Here is a 20,027-nt window from a genome sequence, read left to right on the forward strand (position 1 = left end):
CGAGAGCAAAACGGGGAAAATCGGGGGTGGACGAAGGGGGGAAAGGTGCTGGCGCCGCTCGCCCCCCAGGTCCCGGCTGCGACCCGGGAGGGAAGGAGCGGGCTGCGCTTCCCAGGCTCCGATGTAGGATAGAGAGTGGGGGGTTCGGTCCTGCCGCACCCCTTCCCCCTCAAAATAGTGTGTTTTCATGCTTTTGTTGAAGACTGCCTATTCTTTGGCCTCTGAAGGTCTTCCCAGCGCCGCGCCAGGGTCACGCAGTCACCCCCGGCCAGGCTGCGCCGGGGCGTGCGAGGGGCGAGGGGCTCCGGGCAGAGCCTGCGGGGCTGCGCCGCCGCCCCCCTCGGGGACCGGCACGTTCCTCCGCGGCCCCGTCCCCTGCCTCTAATGAAATCTATCTAAAACATCCAGTAATAATGTAAATAGCTTTAATTGCCGCGTATTTAAGCCATCAAACCAGACTAAAAAAAAAAAAAAAAAAAAAAAAAATCTGTTAAAATTGGCCTGGTTCCAAGTCATTGACACCATCCAGCCTGTCCAAGCGGGGTGTCCAAATATGTTTTGATACAGGAGTTTTCAATGTACCAGGTAAAATATCTCGCTAAACTCGGCCGCTTTTAACTACCCGCTCCCTTTTGTTTGCCTCACGTTTCCAATTCATTCAAAGAAAAGTTGTAGAAGTTTGGGTTTTTTTTTTTTTTTTTTTTTTTTTTTGGTTTTTTTTTTTTGAGCGGGAGAAAGAGTAATGTATGCAAAATATTTAGTTACAACTTCTGCGAAAGGCACCGATCTGTAACAGCATTTCTACTTTCACAAAGGATTTTCCTGTTACTTTTGTTCCGGTCACAAAATTAAAAAAAAAAAAAAAAAAAAAAAAGGCGAAAGAAGAAGAAGAAAAAAAAAACTTGGGGGAGAGATAAGGTCTGGAAAACAATCTGGAATTGCCAGGCTGTTGGTGGGAGCTCTGCGGGGCTGGCGTCAGGAAGTCTGCGCCGCCTTCTATTACTGTTGATCCAGCTTTGTGCAGCTGCACTCAGTACAATTAGCTTGTAGAAACAATCCTGCTGTAGGCAGCCTCTTCCCTTCAAAGTGCTTTTCTATACTGATCCCCTCACATCATGATGCTGGAAATCAAGTCACAAGCCGACCACTGTTTGGCCAACATCATCTGTGGGAATTCATTAACCTCCATCCCAGAGATGCAACAAGAGATTGTTTGTCCAGAACTAAACTTACAGCTTAATATGATGTAGCCCATACAGGAAAAAACCTGTGTCCTCATTTTTTTCCCTTTTTTTTTCCCTTTTATTTTTTTTTCTCTCTTTTTTTTTTTTTTTTTTTTTTTCTTTCTGTCCATAACAAGAAACACATTGTGCAGCTTTTTCTTCTTCTTCTTTTTTTTTTTTTTTTTTTTTCTTCTTCAGGGGGTGGGGAATGTAGCTGAAACCAGGCATGAGCCGGCTCCTGCTAAAACTTTGCCATCAAACTGTTTTTTGGTTCATCGGCTGCAGTTTCCATAGAAGCAACTTATCCCCGCGATCATCTTGTCGGGTGCACTTCGCAAGCTCATTTCCCGTCTGAGCTTGCTCCGCTGCTCTCGGATGCTGCAGCTGACACATTTCCTCCCCGTGCACTTTGCACCCACCTCATCCTTGCCCAGATGCTCGGGGCTGATTGTGCCTAAAAGGGGGTTTCAGCACACTCCGCAGCTGCCTTGGGGGAAGGGACTTTTTTTTTTTTTTTTTTTTTTTTTTTAATTTTCCTTCTACTTCTCCCTGTTTCCCACCAAGCCGGCAGCAGCCCCTCCCCGTGCCCCGTCCCCAGCGCTGCAGACCCGGCTGGCAGGGCGCGGCTGCGGCCACTGTCCCACGCCTCGCGCGCGTCCCGGTGTCCCGGTGTGTCCCCCGGGGTCCCCCGGCCCCGGCTCGGCCCGGCGGAGCGCGGCTGCCGCCCGTGGGACAGCGCTGCTGTGCCCGGCTGGGAGCGGGGCCCCGTGTGCGTGGGCAGCCCGCAGCGGCAGCAGGGTGACACGTCCCTGCTGCGCAGACCGCGCACAGCTGTGCTGCTGGCAGCACGATCCTGCTGCCCGGCGCCCCCGTGCTGCCCCTGGCAGAGGGGCTGGCACCGCAGCTCCCTCGCCTCCAGCTCCTTTACTGGGCTCCAGAATGCCCTGCCCACCATTTCCACCCACCCCGCGCCGAAACCCTCCGGGTGCTGCTCCAAGGAATGTATGGGTACATCTCTGAGACCCATTTCCAAACTCCATTCTCTTCTGAGCCCTATTTGCAAATGCCACAGATCCACCAACTTTGAAGATCTCTTTTCCTCTTTCTCATTGTGCTTTTGAATAATGTTGCTTTCACACAGCATCATTCCCTTCATCCCCGCTTTTAAGCATCCCTCATCTGCTGCTGTTAATCCCAACCCGTGTGATGTTTGGATGCTTTGGAAGTATTTTGGAAAACATAAGTGTTTTTTTCATTCTTTTGAGACATCTCCATTTTGGACAATAGGAAAGGCAGGCCTTTGTTTGGATTCTCTTTTGACATGTGTATCATTTTATGATCATATTCCTAAACTGCTGCTGTGTAGTAAAATGACTTTTACTCAAACTGTATTTTCCAGCATTACCCTGCATAGATGGGTGTTTCCATGTGAATTGCATGGTTTTGCTGCAACATTTATACCAAATCCAAATTCAGATGCTTTAGTTCTAATGTTTATTTCTCTTTTTTTGTAAGTAGGACCAGTGCCCTGAAGGCTTTGCTACACAAACTGCTATCTGCAAAGGGCTATTGCTTACCTGATTCTACTTGAAGAAAATTGCCATGAAATCTTTCTGAGAGCAGCATCTCTCTGGCATAGTAAGTTCTACTGGTACAAGGTGTATTAGATCCATGTATTAACTCTTATGTTTTTATTCAAAGCCAAATACATTTCTTTAGAAAAATCTTTAACTATTTTATTAATGCAACATCTATTTTTAAATTAAGTTACATATTGTCCTCTTTAAATGTTTATAGTGAACCATTTAGGTGGCTCTCTAACTTAGCATGGTTGTGCTAAAATTTGGGATCAAGCAAGTTCACTTATTAGTGCACGGCTTATGTAGCAGGTGGTTTTCATCTAATGTAGCTTTTCTACCTTTAAATTGATGTAGGTCTAAAATGTTGCAGATTTTGCACTCCCCACCAATTCTCTGGAAAATCTATTCAGGATAAAAAAGGGAGAAGGGGCCAGGCAGGAGATTACTGACAGTACCTCACATGCAATAAGGAATAAACCAAGGAGTTAAAAATGGGCTTATTCTTTTGTTAATTATCTAGCTGGTTGGTCCAGCTCCCGTGCGCCTCCCACTTTGGCCTAATTTTGATCTTTAGGTACAGGCCTGTGGGAATAAGATCACAAAACACTTGGCTTAATTTCACTGAAAAAAAAGGAGGAATTGGGGATTGGCTTGATGGGAGAAGATTTTGCAAATCTGTTCCAGTTATGGTTTTAAGCACATGCACCCCACTCCACCCTCCAAATTGTAAAATCATGATAATTTCAAGTATAAGCATGTTTACGTAGCATGCTGTGTGTATTTTGTTTTTTCTCAATATTAATAATGGTTCATGTACATAGAGGAGAAATTGAGTCTGTTCTGCAACTGGCATCTAATTGTTGGTCAATCTGGCCTTCCTGTTGTCTTCAGGAAGAATACCTCAGTTCAATGGTGGAAAGCTTTGTAATATTAAGCAGGCAGTACTAATTTAACTTTTCCAAAGCTATTGTTATAGGTTATGTCAACACAGGACACACAGCATTCTCAGTCCTTTTTAACTAACGTACAGAAAAAAAAAGTATGGTCAGGAAAGCCTAATTTCACTCAGGGTTTGGGTCCTGGAAGTGGAGTTTAACAGAATATGTGCACCACATCCCAAATGCACATGCACCCTCACGAGTCCTGTTGAACCACGTGAGTTCTAGTGAAGTTTCCTAGGCTGTTAAAACTTTGCTGCTTTATTGGCCCAGAATGAGCATTATCTAGGTTAAGCTGACTTTGTTAGTGACTGTCGCCTGCCTAAACCCACCTGGGACACACAAAATAGGTGTCTGAATCTCTGGAGAGGCCTGGGCCAGGAGGTGTGTGCAGGATCATGGTTAAATGCACTCTGACAGCATGGAGCTTAGCACAAGGTGCAGCAGCTGGAGCTGCTGGAAAGTTCAGGGGCAAAGAAGGAAAGGAACTGCTGCTTTCTCATAAGCAATTTTTCTCATGAGAGCACTTGTCCTGGAAGTGAGTGATGCAGATTCAATGTTCTCCTCATCAGAGGTGATATAAACTCCCTCCTGCTTGCAAAGCAACCCTAACGACCAGAGATAAGGCTAAGGTGGAGGACACCCACCCATCCTGTTCAAGCTTGCCACAGTAAAGAAACAGATGCAAATTTCAGAGGGCCAGAGGCATTATAAACAAGAGGGAGCCTAACACTGTAGCTCAGGGGTAAAGGCATCTCCTGGATGGCAAGAAGCCCGAAGTCTGGGCCTGCTGGACTGGCAGACTCACCCATTCTTGAGGGTGAGGTTCATCTCACCTTATCTCAGCTATTTAGAGGTTTTATGTCTCATCTCTCTATAGTCAGTGGGACGAGAGAACAAGAGACACCTGCAGGGAGTGATTCATTCTGTGCCCATCTGACACCTCTCTCAGGATGCAGTCAATCTCCTCGCTGGGGGCCGTTGCTCGCCATCAGTTCTCAGCAGGAGCCAGACAAGCAATTTCAGCCAGAAGCCTCACTTAGAGATGCCAGGCGAGGTGGATTCCACTGTGGATGACTAATTTTTCTGATTCATCATACCCGAATTTAGTCTTTAAAATTTGGGTATGTAGTCAAGGTTAGTTGAGTTCTGTCTCTGCATCGTGGTCATTCCTTCCATTGGAAGGCTGGACGTGGATAGCTGGGGTGAAATGTCTTGGGATGAAGTCTTGCTGAGCCTGTAGAGCTTAAACACTTGTGGCCATGTGTGTCCCTAGTCTGAGCTTGTGGATCCTGGTGCCAGGTGTCAGAAATGTAAGTGTGGAACTATTATATGTCATTTTGTGCACTTCTTTTGTGGATGGTCTGACTTGAAGCATGATGTACTACTTCTAAGGGAGGAGCTAGATGTGTAAAATATGCATAAAAATTGTTTGAAGATATTACAAAGCTACAAAAAGAAAGCTGAAAGGCTCTGTATTTAAATCAAAGAAAGTGAAATACTATAGAAAATGGACTAAGTGTATACTGCATTTTATACACTTGGATACCCAGAAAAATTTGTCTCTAGCTTCTAAAACTGGAGATTGGATGTCTTTAAAAATATCACCTTTAATGATAGCTCTGAAGAGATTAGCCTGTAATTTTCAGTTTCAAAAAGCTGTAGTTTTCAAATTTTTGATAATGTGGAATAGTGCTGTGGTGTACTACATCATAAATCCCAACTATGTACTTAATTGTTTCATCAGAGATCAGCAAAAGGTCACCCAGCTTTCTTATCAGTTACTGGAGTGCAAGTGTTTTCTATGCTGGTCTGAGTTTGGTGCACACATACTCTTTTCAAATGGATGATTCCAGGGAAAGACAATTTTAGTTAAAGGTCACCAAAGGCTTGTTGTACAGTCATTTTGCAAATTTTACATTGTAGAAACAATTGTGGAAAATAAGTATCCAGATTGGCAAAATTTCAGCGATATGTTCTCCTGATGAGTTTTTAGCTACAAATACAATTGGAAGTGATGCCACCACAATGTTCATGTCAATCACTCCATAAATCTGAATGCCTTCAGCTTTTCCAAAACACATGGTTGAGAAACTCTTCTACTTCTTTTATCAAAATACTGAGGTTATATGTTTAAATTTGGCAACATAAAATAATTTGGAATGGACTAAAATTAATTTAAGGCCTCGAGCTATTGTTTACAGCAGAGACAAGAGATCTGAAAATATGAAAAGGATGCACAAACTTGTTGAAACACTTTGAGCCAGAAAAATACAGCTCGTTTATACCTAGCTGAGCTTCTCAGCTGTTCTCCATTGAACAATCAGAATTTGGACTTTTAGCAGTTTCTTTTCTTCCTGCCTTATCACTCTGCTTGTTTTCACTTCATTAGTGATAGTTTTGTGTTCCTGATTCCTTTTCACAGGTCTCTTGGCTCCGGAGATGGGATTCACCTCACTTGATTTATGGCATGTGTCTGGTTGATGTCTGCATCTAAGTCTGTCTTTAAAGACTCAGTTTACACAATTGAGAAAATCGCTGCTTCTGTGATGACTTATTTCTACCTAATACAGTGGTCTAAAAGCCTAACTCTATCCTTGATACTGTCTTGATTTTTGAGTCCAGCTGTCCTTAGCTCAGACAGCATATTGTTTAACTAGACACCCTGGCCTTGATGGATGTCTCGTGTCAGGGTTGGTTCTCAGATTTTCTTGACAGTTCTCCACTTGCTCATGCTAGATGCTCATAGTTGTGAGTTTTGTGCATTTCTGCCTGTTGTTATTCTGCCTGTTACAATCTATACCAGCTGTACAATCTACACCAGCAGGGCTCAGTATTCCTTTGTGGCATGGGTGGGGCTTACATGGGGAGGGAGGTGGTTTTCTGTGGAAGCCTTACCTCAGCTCTAGTAGAAGGTACACAAAGAAGGAAGATGCTCCTTAAAACAGATGAATTATGTCCTGGAGGACTTGATCCATGTCTCTGCCACAAAGTTTTTTTTATGTGAGCTGATGGACAAGTCATTTAGAGCAGAGCTGTGTCAGGAGACTGTTTATCACATGGGAAGTCCTTAATCCAATGGGAATTGTCCTTAAAGATCTAAATTATGACAAAAACACCACTGAAGTAACAGGTCCCATCGATCACAAGTTTGGCAGCCAGAACTAGAGTTAGTAGCCAGTACATTTTCTGACCAGCTGCTTCACATATTACCATTGGTTTAAAGATAACTGTTTTTTTTTTTTTTTTCTTTTTTTAAAGGGAAATATCCCTTTTGAGGGTAGTAAAGAATATATTCTAATAAATGTGGGAAAAGATTATGGGGTGGCAGAAGTAATAATTGTAATTATAGGTGTTCTGGTGTCCTTTCCAGTTTTTCAGGGCCCATAGATTCTACCTTCTGCTCTCCAGCTGGGAAATCACAAGGTGGTGCAGTGACAGTAGGGTGACTGCCAGAGACCAGAGAAAGTACCAGTTACAGCTGGAGGAGGACTTGGAGCAGGAACAAGGAAGTCTAAGGATTAAAGGGGAACAGGAGAGGGAGAATCCAAGTTTCAGGTTTCTTCATCAATTTAGATTTCTTTCATTTGAAATGTCAAGCTAAAATAAGCAACACTATCCAGAAAGTGAATGCTTCTGAAGAAGTTTCTTGTATTTCTGTCTCCTGTCAGGACAGCTTGTGAGATAAACTGTGGTGATTTTAGCCCTGGTTAAATCAATTTGCTAGATTATGGGAGACATAGGTTCTGGGTTGATCCAGTGAGGTTCTTATAACCCCCTGACAAGAAACACTCCAGAAATGGTCATTTGGGACATTCACCTGGTGCAATGGAAATTCTGAATTGCAGTCTGAACTGGAAAGAATGGGATATAAAGCCTTGGTTTTGACAGACCTTGTAAGCATCAGACCACTTCTCTGAGAATTTCCTGAGAAAATCTTCAGGAGAATAATTTTGGTTTTCTTCTTAAGCATGATTGTATTTCTTTTTATGTGAGCTTCTGCTTTGTTTTCAGAAGTGCTTTTATAGATTCTATTAAGGAAAAAATTTAGTGGGAAAGTTTTTGGTAATTTTTTATTGACTGGGTGTTTTACTTTGCTGTAGTGCAGATGCTCCTTTTTTAAACCATATAAAGGCATGGCTACCTGGGGACATGACACTCTCTGCTCTGTACTGAGAGCAGCAACACACCTTACAGAATTGTTTTAAGGAGCAGTCTGGAGTGTGCCAATTTCTCTCTTTTCTGCTATTTTGGTAATGTTTTGTGGAGTGAAGTGCATGTATATAAGCTGCAAATGTACATTCCTGTATAGAATAAGCAGGCTGTCTGTGTGAATCAGCTGTTATGGGGGTGGCTGTGGGTAAGACATGAAACAGGCACTGGAAACTCCTTTGATGGAGACTCTGTAGTCTTCATGCTTTACACCTGTGGGGCCTGGTGCAAATCCAGTGAGACCCAGGAAGACTCTCCCTGTCGGGTCACAGCTTTGGATTCAGCTTCAGGTGTGTTTGTGAATGTGTATGTGGGATGTGGCTGGTTCTTGGCTAGTGTAACAGGTGCCTGTGAGAGCAGAGAGGAATTTGTTTCACTGCTCTGGGTTGGCAAGTGAATTTTATCTAAAGCTTGTCACTTGCACATAGCCAGCCTGCTCACGTTCTAAATAGATTCTGCCCTCAGATTGTAAAGAACAAGATAATAACATTGTGTTATGTACTTGAGAGCTAAATTATTTTAAAAGTCTGAAATTAGCAGATGAGGAGGAATTTATTTGCCAAATACATTTCTGAAGCAGCTTGGGAAACCTGTCAGAGCCCATCTTTAAGTGCTTTAACTAGTGGCTGTTCAACTTAATAGCTCTGAAGAGTGCTTGCAGTATGAGGGAGACTTCCAAACAACAAAAAATGCCATCAGTTCACAAACCCAGGTGTTTAAAGAGGAAAACCTGCATCTACAACCACTAACTTCACCTATCATCCTCTGTGCTCCAGGCAAAAAAAACTCTTGCTCTTTTTTTGGACTCTTGATCCACTCTTTAGCACTATTAACTTACTGCATAGCTGAACATGGCCTTTGCTCTGGTAGTGATGCTGGCCTGTACCACATGTTCATCCTTTTACTGCACACATATCTTCACATTTTCCTGTGTCCTATCCTTTATTTGTGGGACAAAGGTCTGGAGAACTCTTTCCAGCCACTCACTTCCAAATGACTCTTTAAGTTGCACTCCACCCCTCCTATCAGTGGGGCTTTGCTGACAGGAGCTGGGCAGAGTGGAAGTTCAGTTGTTTTCTAGGCAGCCTGTGTGAAAACATTATTCAGGTTATTCCTACTGTGTATCTGCTGTCATCCCCTTCCCTGCTGGGGACAGCAAGGCCATGATGCCATTTTAGTAACCATCAGCTGTCAGTGGAAGCTGACATGGACAGAGCAGCTCTTGGCTCTGTTAGTTGGTACCTTCCCTCTCCTTCACTCCCAACTGGCCCAGTTTGCTTTTAGCCACCGTGCTGCTCCCATCCTTCCTGGCTCTTGCACATCTGCAAATTCAGCTCCTGTGCCTGGCTGAGGGACCAAGGCAGAGTCCATCCTTCCAGGCTTTGTTAGCACATCTGGGCTGTAAAGCATTGAAGATCTCTTTTGGGGAGGTGGCTTTCTTGCACATGAAGCCACAGATCTTAATCATTCATAGTGGCAGAAAATCTTCCCTCCTAGTTGATATTACTTGCCCAACTCCATATGGAAGGGGAAGGCATCCTAGCTAATCAGACAGGCAATTCTTCAAGTTGTTTTAGGGTTTTTAATTAATGTTGTGGGCTCCAGCATCATATGGCAGAGAGCCAGTATCTGTCATCTGACAATAGCCTTCGCCATCTATCAATAATGAGGGAATTCCTCTTGTAAGCTCCAGAAGCTTCTGAAACGGTGAGATTGCTGTTTGCAAAGCATCCTGCGACATTCAGCCCTGCAGGTCTGCTGATTTTTAAATTATATAAACAAAACCCTGTAAAATCTGCACAGCCCAAAGACAGTGACTTCTGTTTATACTGTCCAGATCACAGATGCTGAGCATGAATGCATGAGCAGTCCTTTTGTATGGTGTTTGACACTTTCTGCGGCTGTCTGCACTGTTTTTTAATATACAGAATCCCTGATTCTCCACTGCCTTGCACCCTGTCTATTCATTCTCACCCCTGTGAAGTGAGGGTAAAACACTATCAAAACAAAATGGTACCATTTTGCATGTTTTCCACTCAGTTTGTTCAGGTGTAAATAACGACAGAAAGAACAGGGCAGAGCAGAACCTGACCCGCAGTCTGTCTCTCAGTGCGTCAGGGGTCTTGAAGTGGGGGGATGACAGAACAAACACAAGCTGTTACCTTGCCATTTTTGCTAATGTTTTAAAACCAGGCAGCTTGTGAGGATGACAGATGCAAAAGTCAGGCAGTACTTCGTTCCCGTAGTCCTCACGTGATGTATTCCCCTGGAGCAATACAAGTGTTACCTGTGGTGTGGATGGGTGCTGATGGTAGCTGGGATGGGAGCAGGGTTGTCAGAGTCATCTTTCTGAGTTGTTCAGCTGCTCCACTTGGTACTGGAGAAAGAATAATCCTTTGTACTTTCTGCTCTTTGCTGCATTACCTTGGCTTTTATAAATGCCTGTAAATATAGAGTGATCTCCTCAAGCTGTGGTAAGCCTTTGTCTCCTGGGCCCTGGACATGGACAGCACTCACATCTTTTTAACTTTATGAAATTTTTTTGTCATTGTAGTGACAGAAAACTACTCATCCTAACTGACTTTCCATCATCCTCTAATACTGCCTTTACACAGCTCTGCAAGTAAACACCCACACCTTCTTCCAAAAAAGGGGTATCTCTTTTCCCCTCCCATCTTTCTTTTTGCACAAATCTCAGTGCTGACACCTTCCTTGCTTTCCTGAACAACTCATTAGACCATCCTAGACCATTCTGTTTTTACCAGGGCACAGAATTAAAGTGTATTTATGATTTCTTCATAAGATATCATTATTACCCCTTGTGATATAACATACTTCATGATTAATGCAGGAAAAATAATGTGGTATTGCACAAAATAAAAATATCCACCCTCCCTTAAAAAAATACCCATATAATAAAAAAATGCATGTAGAGCAATATTGGCAAGATCTGAATTGAATGAATGCTGCATGGGCTCTTGTAGTAGGTAGGAATAATGAGCAGAAGTTAGAGTCTCTTTGAAACCAGAACAGTAAATATTTTTGCTTATCATCAGTTGAAATCTCAGCCTTACCATTGCATTAGCATTTCCACTCATTTTTAGAAACAGAGTGAATTTTCATGACTCATTTGAGTGCTCTTTAACTATTTGTATGCAAATGTGACTCAAACTTTCTCACAGTCACATGCTTCACTCTCCTTGGAGTTCATGCACAAATGAGTGGTGGTGCTCCTTTTCCTTATAAACCTTACCTTTCCTAGACAGTCTTGTGCATTTCTCACATTTGTGATAGCATTTGAAGAAACACTTGTTCCTATAACTTCAGAGTTGCTTTAAAATTGAAAGACTCAAAAAGAGAAATAAAAAAAAAAAACCTCTATATGAAAAGCATTTTGTTAAAATGTTGTGTTCTCACATTTAAATATGAGAGGTTTGGAAAGGAGTGCATGTTTACTTCTAACTTTCAGGAAAAATATGCAAGTTCTGGCTTGAGAACAAGCATGAGAAAGTTCAGCTGAAAGGTAATGTATCCATTGATGTATGCAGAGACTTAGAATGAAATTGCCATCTCAACCACAGCTAGAACAAACACAGCTGATGAATAAATGTATATTGACTAAAATAAATACAAAGTGTAATGCCAGATGTGGACAATGCAGAATGCAGAAAAGCAGTAAACTGAGTAAACATCAGATTAAGGATTAGCCTTAATTGTGAGGAGTCAATTCCAATGAGAAACAGAACTGGGGAGTTTTTTTGCCCAAAACCAGTTGAGGTGTGTTTCTAACTAGAAGAGAAGCTGCCTAATCTGTCACTGCTCCCCCATTTGAGGCTCATCAGCAATAACCTGCTGCATGTAACATACATTTCAAAGGCTTCCTTTATTTATGAGTATCTGTGACAAGGTTGTAGGCTTTTGCTGGAGCCCAGCAAATTTGGTTTGCTGTTTTTGTCTGCTTTTCTAGAATGCACCTTTCTGTTCTCCCCAAACATCCATAAGACCTTCTGTATCCTTCAGTCCATCCCTTGCACTGCAATCACACAGGGTGTTTCTTGTCAGTGGTAGGAAGTATGTTTTTATATTTCCCTCTCTCACAAAGCCCAAATGATTAAAACGGAGTCTTGCAGATTTGTTTGTTCAGGAGCAGGATTTTGGAATTTGGATGAGACACACCACAGAATCACAGAATGAGTCAGGTTGGAAGGGCTCTGTTCCAACCTCCCTGCTCCTGCAGGGTCATCCTAGATGATTTGTGTCCAGATTGTTCTTGAGTATCTCTGGTGAGGGAGATCCACAGCCTCTCTGGGCAACCTGTTCCAGTCACTTGTGCAGGAGGGCTGTTCCTCCTCATGTTCAGGTGGAACTTCCTGTACATCTGTTTCTGCCCATTGTCTTCCTGTTGGCACCACTGAGGAGAGCCTGCCTTCATCTTCTTGGCACCTCAAATGACACCAGTTGTAGTCAGTGAACATCTAACCAGTAAGCTCAGTCTCTAGAGTCCCAAACTATGTCTGCCTCTGAGTCAGTTCCAAGGCTCAGCAGTCACTGACCATGAATTTAAAAACTGACACCAACAGATAAACACTGAAACTATTTCTCTTATTCCAGCAGCTAATTTCCACCCTATATAATTGTGATTTTTTTGCTATACTATGCCTTTCCAGAGTGGCCTGCACACCCAGCACAGGGATGGAGGCCAATGCATATCCAACTGTGCACCTGCTCCAGTGCTGTATAACACCCTGCAGGTTCTCAGATGCTTTGTTTATTGAAATCTTTTGTTTGTTTTTCTGTTTCTGTTGTTTCTACCTTTAGTGAGCAGCCCTCCACAGGTACCTGGACTTGCTATGGCTGCAGTTAATGTGGCTAAATAAGCTAAATGCAAATGAACTCAAATGTCTTGCTGACACACCTCTGACTGAACTCAATGATCAGTTGGTGATCCCCTGAAGTTTCTAAATTGACATGAAATTAAGCTGTAAACAAACTATAAAGAAAAGAAAGTAGGAACTTGGTACTTGGTCCAGCTGCAAGTTCCTGACTGATGCATAACCTGCCAACATGAAGTTCACTGCAGGATCAGGTCTTATGAAGGATGCACTCCCTCTTTTCTTAATGCCAGCATCATTAGTAGTGAAGGTATATAGATCTCTTAAATTAATAGTGCAACAGATTGTTCCTGCTGCACTTAACAAGCAGTTCAATATAACAGCCCTGAGCTAAAATACTGGCAAGTTTGTGAAGTTCAAAGAAAACTTTGCTTCTTTTTAAAGAGTCTTACAAACAACTAAACACATTTTCTCCCACCTCATCTTAAAAGAAATTACAGAAGAGTATATACAGCAGGCCTGAAATTCCTGCCAGTCCTTCATCTTGATTTTCTTGGCATATCAGCAAGGAATCTGGATGCTGAAATTTACTGTTAATGAGCATCTTATTTTATGGATGTGTTCTTTTTCTGTGCCCTAATGCTTATCTGTACTGCTCTTATGGAGGGCCAAAAAAGACACCTAGAAGATAAATGCAGAAGTAACCAGTGAAATATTTTACTACTTTGGTGTTTAATTTTTAGCTTGGGAAGTATGGGTGGTCTTTGGTTGAACTAGATTTCTTTATTGATTTATGTATCTGTGGATTATAATCCTACAAATTATCTGCAATCTAAATTTCAAGGGTCTTCTGTGGTTGTGATGGATTAAGTGTAGAGGCAGAAATTAGTAGGGAGGATGCATGTTAGTCAATGCAAACTAAAGTGGCAGGTAGTGGTTTGATTTGAAACAGTGTGGATGAAGTATATACTAAATGCAAACTTCAAGTGGAAAGCAAAAATGTAAAGAAGTGGCAAGGACAGCAGCCATTCCAGAATGGAACAGATGAGGGAGAAGCTGAAAATACTTGCACAGAAATGACAAAAAAGCCCCAAGCCCCACCAGCAGTAGGCAGGAAGGATTGAAAATAGTGAGATAAAAATTAGAAATGTTGCACATTTACCATTGATTTCTAAGAATCCCTAAGTGGCTGTTGTTGGAAGCTAAAAAAAAAAACCAAGAGAGGTGAAACGTCAAAGGAGTCTTTGAGGGGAGAGTAAAAGAACATGTTCGCCCTTTGAAAGAAAAAGGCAAAAATATCTGCTGGTTTTATCAGATCAGAGTTGAACACTATGAGCTATGGAGAAAAAAAAATAAAAAAAAATCAGTGTTTTTATCATGTTGTGGCCCTAAACTTACACATGTGATTAATATGATGTTGAACATTCTGTAAATTGGTTGTCTATACTTTAGAAAATGTTGAGGACTGAAGACTCTGAACCATCTTTCCTCGTTCCTCCACTGGAAACAGCAGCACAATCTCCTTCATATTCTGGGCTTTTGTTTCTCAAAACCCAGATACTTCTAGCTGGGAAAATCTGTATTCTCTCCAGGTGATCCGTCCCTGCATCCACTGCCTGTGCATTTTTTTCTTACTCCTCGGTTTGAGAAGCAGATCCTTGCTCAGCTGTGCTGGTTTCTGTCCTGCCTTGCTTGATTTCTTGCACACTGGGATTGAGAGCTCTAATATTATGAGAAAAATGGCCTTAAAGAGCTGCCAGTTCTGTTTAGCCTGTGTGTCCTTAAGGCCAGTTACCCAGGGATCTCATTCACCAATTCTTTAAACAGCTGGAAGTTTGCTCTTGCAGGCTTCAGGGTCTTGGCTTTGCTCCTCACCAGGCTGGAGCATGGTCACCACAGCTCAGGCTGCCTCCAATCTTAATTCCCTTTGTGAGCTCATCCACATTGGTGAGCACCAGGTCCAGTAATGCCTCAGCCCTGGCTGCCTTGTCCAACACCTGTGCTGTGCTCTACACACTCCAGCAGTCTCCTGCTGTATTGCTTTCCTAGCAGATGTCCAGGTGGTGAAATCACCCATCAGGATGAGAACTTGCAAATGTGATGGTTCCTGTATGTGAAGCAAAAACACCTCTTCAACAGGCTTCTCCTGATCAGATGGGCTAGAGTAGACCCCCGTTACCAGGTGTCCTTTGTTGGTCCTGTCCTAGATTTTTACCCACAAGCTCTCAACCTGTTCATGGCTGTAACTCAGCAGCAGCTCTTCACAATCTATCCCCTCCTTAACACGGTGCAAACGCCTGGCCCCCCTTCCCAGCCTGTCTCTTCTGAAAGGCTTGTGGGCCTTGGTTGCCATGTTTCAGTCAGACATGACAAACATCCCACCATGCTTCTGTGATAGCAATTAGGTTGTAGTTTTCTAATTGCACCATGGTTTCCAGCTCATCCTGCTTGTTACCCATGCTGCATGTGTTCATGTAACCAGGCTGTTGATCTCCTCATCTTTTGGGAGGAGCCCTCTCCAATTCCTTTGGGATGATTTGTAGGTGTTCCCCTGCTTTAGGCCTGTTGTTTCCTGGTTCCTTACTGACACCTGGTAGAGCATCCCCTTCCTCACTGCATCTAGTTTAAAGCCCTGGCTAGTAAGTCCCACCAGCTTGCTCCCCAAAATGCTCTTGCCCCACCTGAGCAGGTGTGCCCCATCTGCTGTTGGCATGCCCAGCTCCAGATCACAGAACCCAAATCTCTGAGCATGGCACCAGTCTTATTGCCAGCCCTTCATCCTGTGCACTTCTGTCACTCTGCCTGGGCCCCAGTGCCCTACTGGGAGGAGAAAAGAGAACACTACCTGAGCCCCAGATCCTCTCAATATCTTTCAGAGGGACGTGAAGTCCCTTCTGATATTTTGGAACCTGTTGCAGCTTCAATTGATCCTACATGAATCCTCAGCTTTTGCCAGGCATGGAGGCTCTTTGTGACATCCCAAATGCAGGCCCCTGGGTTGGCAGCAAACTTCTGTATTAAGGCAGCCTCTCTTCTGAGTGGCTAGTAAAGCTGTTCTTCATGTTGGAGATTTTTTTCCAGCTCATTAGTGTTACTGGAATTAACTGATTATCTTGCTGCGTCAAATCCCTGAGTAGATGTGAAGTAGGTGCTGTTTCATCCAGGATAGGATGCAGTGAACAAGGCTGCAAAGGATTCTGCCTTTCTTTATAAACTCCTGTGGTTCTTATTCCAACAAAATTATGTTTTCATTTGCTTTCATTTGTTACAGATCTAATAAATGTAATTGAGGAGCAAAGAGAATTTTTTTCCTGTCTCATGTAGTGTCACTGAATCAAACAGCTTGTTCTCATACAGAAGCTGCAGTGGAAAACACTGTTACAGGCGTGCAAGATGGAGCTAGAATGAAGGTTTTCACCTGCAAGTCTTGGCTGAGGGGACAGGTTTATCTTCTTTAGTTCCTCCTTATCTTCTGGCAGTCAGAGCAATGGAGAATAGGGCTGAGCAGCACTGACCAAGGAATGAACACCATTCTGACCAGGTGCAAGTGTCCCATTTCAAACCACCAGTCTTTTCCCTCTATCAGCATAACCTTTGGCATACTTCTCCACAGGTTTATAGGTAAGTGGCAGACAAGGAGATACTACATCAAAATCTTGGAATATTGGGTGTAGTAATTTTGTAAATACATTGTGTGAGCTGTTCAGAGAGGTGGTTGTTTGTATATTGGGTTAAAAGACTTTCAAGCACGATTGCATTGTTCTTCATTGTAGCCTCTAGGAAGAAGCAACTGGGGGAGATGCATAATACCTAACAGATAAACAATCCCTTTGCAAATGTTGTGGAGGCAATTGCAACACAATGCCATACATCCATGCCCCAGGCTACTTTGAAATAGCTATTTGTGAATAAAGAGGTCTAAAGTGCACTGAATAGTTAAAAAGCTTTTTCCAAGAAAGGATGAGATCAGTTGTCAGTAGGTGTCCAAACACAGAGAATGGCCAACTTCTTTAGCATTTGTCCTCAGAGACAGCAAGTGCATCTTCCTCACCAGCGCTGGGGATTTGTGTCCCCTCCTCCTGCCCTCCCCTGCTTTCCAAGGGGCCAGTCAACACCTCAGCTCTCTGCTATGCAGGACCGCTTGGCTTTAACCAGCTTGGAAACTGCTGCCTGGAAAGGAGGAGACATACAGAGCTGTGGAGACTGTGTGTGTGATTTCTTGAGGATAGTGATTACTTTGCTCTTCGTAACTGCCTGGTGCCAAAGGGAAGCAGAAGACCTTGTAGAAACCATCCTTTTGGTGTGTGCTACAGCAGGGTTTACTTACCAGGACTTGAAACTTGCCTGGGCGTTGCTCTCAGTTCCACATTTTTCTTGCAGCAGTTGTTGCATCAAGGCCGGGTATCACTTCTCAAGATGAAGTCCTGTCTGAATTCAGAGGGACCAGAGGGGGCTGTAGATAGAGTGGTATTGGTCCTTGCTCTATATGTCCTGCATCAGCAGTTAGCATTGTGTTAGGTGCTAGAAACTTTAGTTAACTTGAAAGCCAAAGAATGAACAAATGGAGTGGGCTGACTCTGACTCAGCAGCTGGTTTTCATGGATAGGTAAAACAAATTTATTGTGTAAAGGGTATTCTTTTGCATAATCTACTATAGAAGTTCCATATGTTTTTCTTGTGCAGTGTTTCTTTACAGATGTTATTTATTCTTCATTTCTTTCTATTTTTATACAAGCAGCAAGTTTTTTTCCCCAATTGCCAGAAGTATTTTAAGGATGTTGGTCATGTATATCAAGTGCTTCTTTATTCTTCTTGGGACTGTTGGCATTTATCCCAGGTCAGGCTTGGATGCACCCTGAGTAATGTTTCTGAGTAACTGTGCTGGTGGAGCTGTCACTGTACTTACAGCTCTCTAGCCCTCTGGAATTACAAGTATAGAAGGAATATCTTCAGACTTGGACCTTTGTATTCTTAAACATCACAGACTTAAATATGTCAGGATTAAAGGTGTTTGTTTGGCTAATTCCACTAATAATAAGTCAATTAACACATAAAGAGCATAAGTGTTCTACCAGTAGTTTTTGTTGCTCTTTTTCTGAGTTAGTAACATACATCTCAAGAATCATGATGGTGCACCTCACTGCAGTAAGTGCAGACAAGGATACTTTTTTCCAGGAACTAATCCAACACACATGCTGTCAGTGACTACATGTAGTCTGTTATATCCAGTTGGAGCCCTCCCATAGAACAACCATTAATTGTCACTCACTGAAAAAATGTGTCTTCTGATACTGGAGACACTATGAAATTTTTGTGTCAGATAAAAATAAGATATCTCTGAGTTTCTGCTTCAAAGCAGTTCCTTGTTCTCTATGACTTGGTCTTATGCTCCATCTACCTTGAGATGCTTTACTTTGAATAGCAGATTTGGTTGATGCCAGTTTTGGCAGAGTGTGGCAGTCATTGTTTCAGTAGAATGAACACTAAGCTCTAGGATCTGAGTGGTGGCTGAATGACACTCACAAAATGTAAAAAAGACCTTTGCAATGACACTAGTTGAGTCAGACCAGTGTCCAGCTGCCCAGGTGTTGTGTCTCTGAAAGCAGAAACAGGAAATGTTATTTAGGGAGACCATACTAGCCTGATCACTTTCTGCAATTCATTCTTCTTCACTTCCTTCCCACATCTGGAGCAGTTGTGTTAGGGATGTTAGACTGTAGCCCTGCTTAGCCCTTTCAGCATCTGCTTATGGACTCATGGTCCATCAAGTTATCTCATTTTTAATGATCCTACACCTGCAGTTTCCCTCCTCACCCTTCTGCATCAGCAGGCTCCAGAAGTTGAGTAGGTGCTTTGTAAAGAACTGCTTTTATTTCCTTTAAATCAATCATTTACTAATTTCATCAAGTGACCCCTAGTTATAGAATTGCAAAAGGTGCTGATGATTTCTGCTTTGTGATTCTAGAAACTTTACTTATATTACCTCTCTCAGCTAGCTCCTCATCAAATGGAAGCTCTAATATTTAGTCACTTATTTTTTAGAGCAACTATTCTATCCCTTTGATTGTTTAGCTGTCCCTATCTGCACAAGCAGACAAGCAGTAACTCTACCATATCTGCCTTGAGGTGCTGGGACCAGGACTGTGAAGAGTACTCAGGAGGGATACCACAGACAGTTTCTCTAAGAAGAGCTTTTGGTCACTTGTCCCATGCCCCCACTGTCTGTTTGTAGGCCATACTGCTTCCCTCTGGCTGAGGCACTGGGATGGATGTTATGCTGGGGTGCAGAAGGGGAAGTGTGTGTGCTTTATCTTTCTGCAGCTTTCTGCTTTCCAATCCAAAACACCAGAATTTACCAGGACACAGTGTTAACTTACTAAAAAAAAAAAAAAAAAAAAAAAAAAAATCAGCATACATGCAGACCAGAAACATATATTGACAGACCATCTCAAAAACTGTAAGAGACTAATCTCTTCAGTCAGCACATGGCTAACCTTGGACACACATACACATCTGTAATGATACCCAGTTTATAGAACATATTTGTTCAAGTACTTTACTGCTACAAGAAAGACATAGTTTTCCAATAAAGCTACCTTGTGTTCTCATATCAAGGCAGTATCTACATATTTATTGCAGATGAAGGATTGCAGAAATAAACTTTCTTATATTTATTCCTTAAAAAATCTTAAACTGTTGTTGTTAAAGCAAAGCTCAAACATATGATGAACTGAAGGAAACTTTTAGAACATACTTGTCATTAATGTAAACTATCTTTAGCAATTTTTTGTATTGATGGATTTACTATTTTGTGGTTAAACAGTTTTTCATTCTGGAATATTTCTGAAGCCAGTTTCTGATAGAAATAAAAAAGAATTACAGTTCATCTTGTATATCAATAGTTTGGACAGCTCTATCTGCAGAAAAATAAATATAGTAGGTATAAATTAAAAGGGGATGAAACAATCTGAGCTGGGAAGAGTGCAAGTTTATTTCCTTGGTTGTGTAGGAGTCTTGTTAACCAGTACGTAATGCATAGTCATGTAATAAAACATGCTAGACATTAAAAGGCAAAAACCCAGTTCACAGATGTTGTAATGTTATGAGATAATTTTAGGGAGTGAATGGGGTGAAAAGGCTGGATTTGTTAGAGAGGAAAATACCTATGGAGGCCTTTTCTGTGAGCAATACCATGACTTCATTACCATGTCAATTCTGGGAAAAGGCTCTGATTTAACACAG

At 42.4% G+C, this 20,027-nt stretch overlaps 1 long non-coding RNA gene across 1 annotated transcript in view; it reads left to right on the forward strand.

Annotated features, from left to right (window-relative positions):
• The first annotated feature begins 2,756 nt into the window (after positions 1 to 2,756).
• The window catches only part of LOC130251576 (uncharacterized), an 85,415-nt gene continuing 68,144 nt past the window's right edge, over positions 2,757 to 20,027 (forward strand). Inside the window, exon 1 of the long non-coding RNA XR_008840182.1 lies at positions 2,757 to 2,861. This is a non-coding gene — a long non-coding RNA (uncharacterized LOC130251576). The remainder of the gene's footprint in view (positions 2,862 to 20,027) is intronic.

This window comes from Oenanthe melanoleuca, chromosome 3 (assembly GCF_029582105.1).
Source record: "Oenanthe melanoleuca isolate GR-GAL-2019-014 chromosome 3, OMel1.0, whole genome shotgun sequence".
Classification (NCBI taxonomy): Eukaryota; Metazoa; Chordata; class Aves; order Passeriformes; family Muscicapidae; genus Oenanthe; species Oenanthe melanoleuca.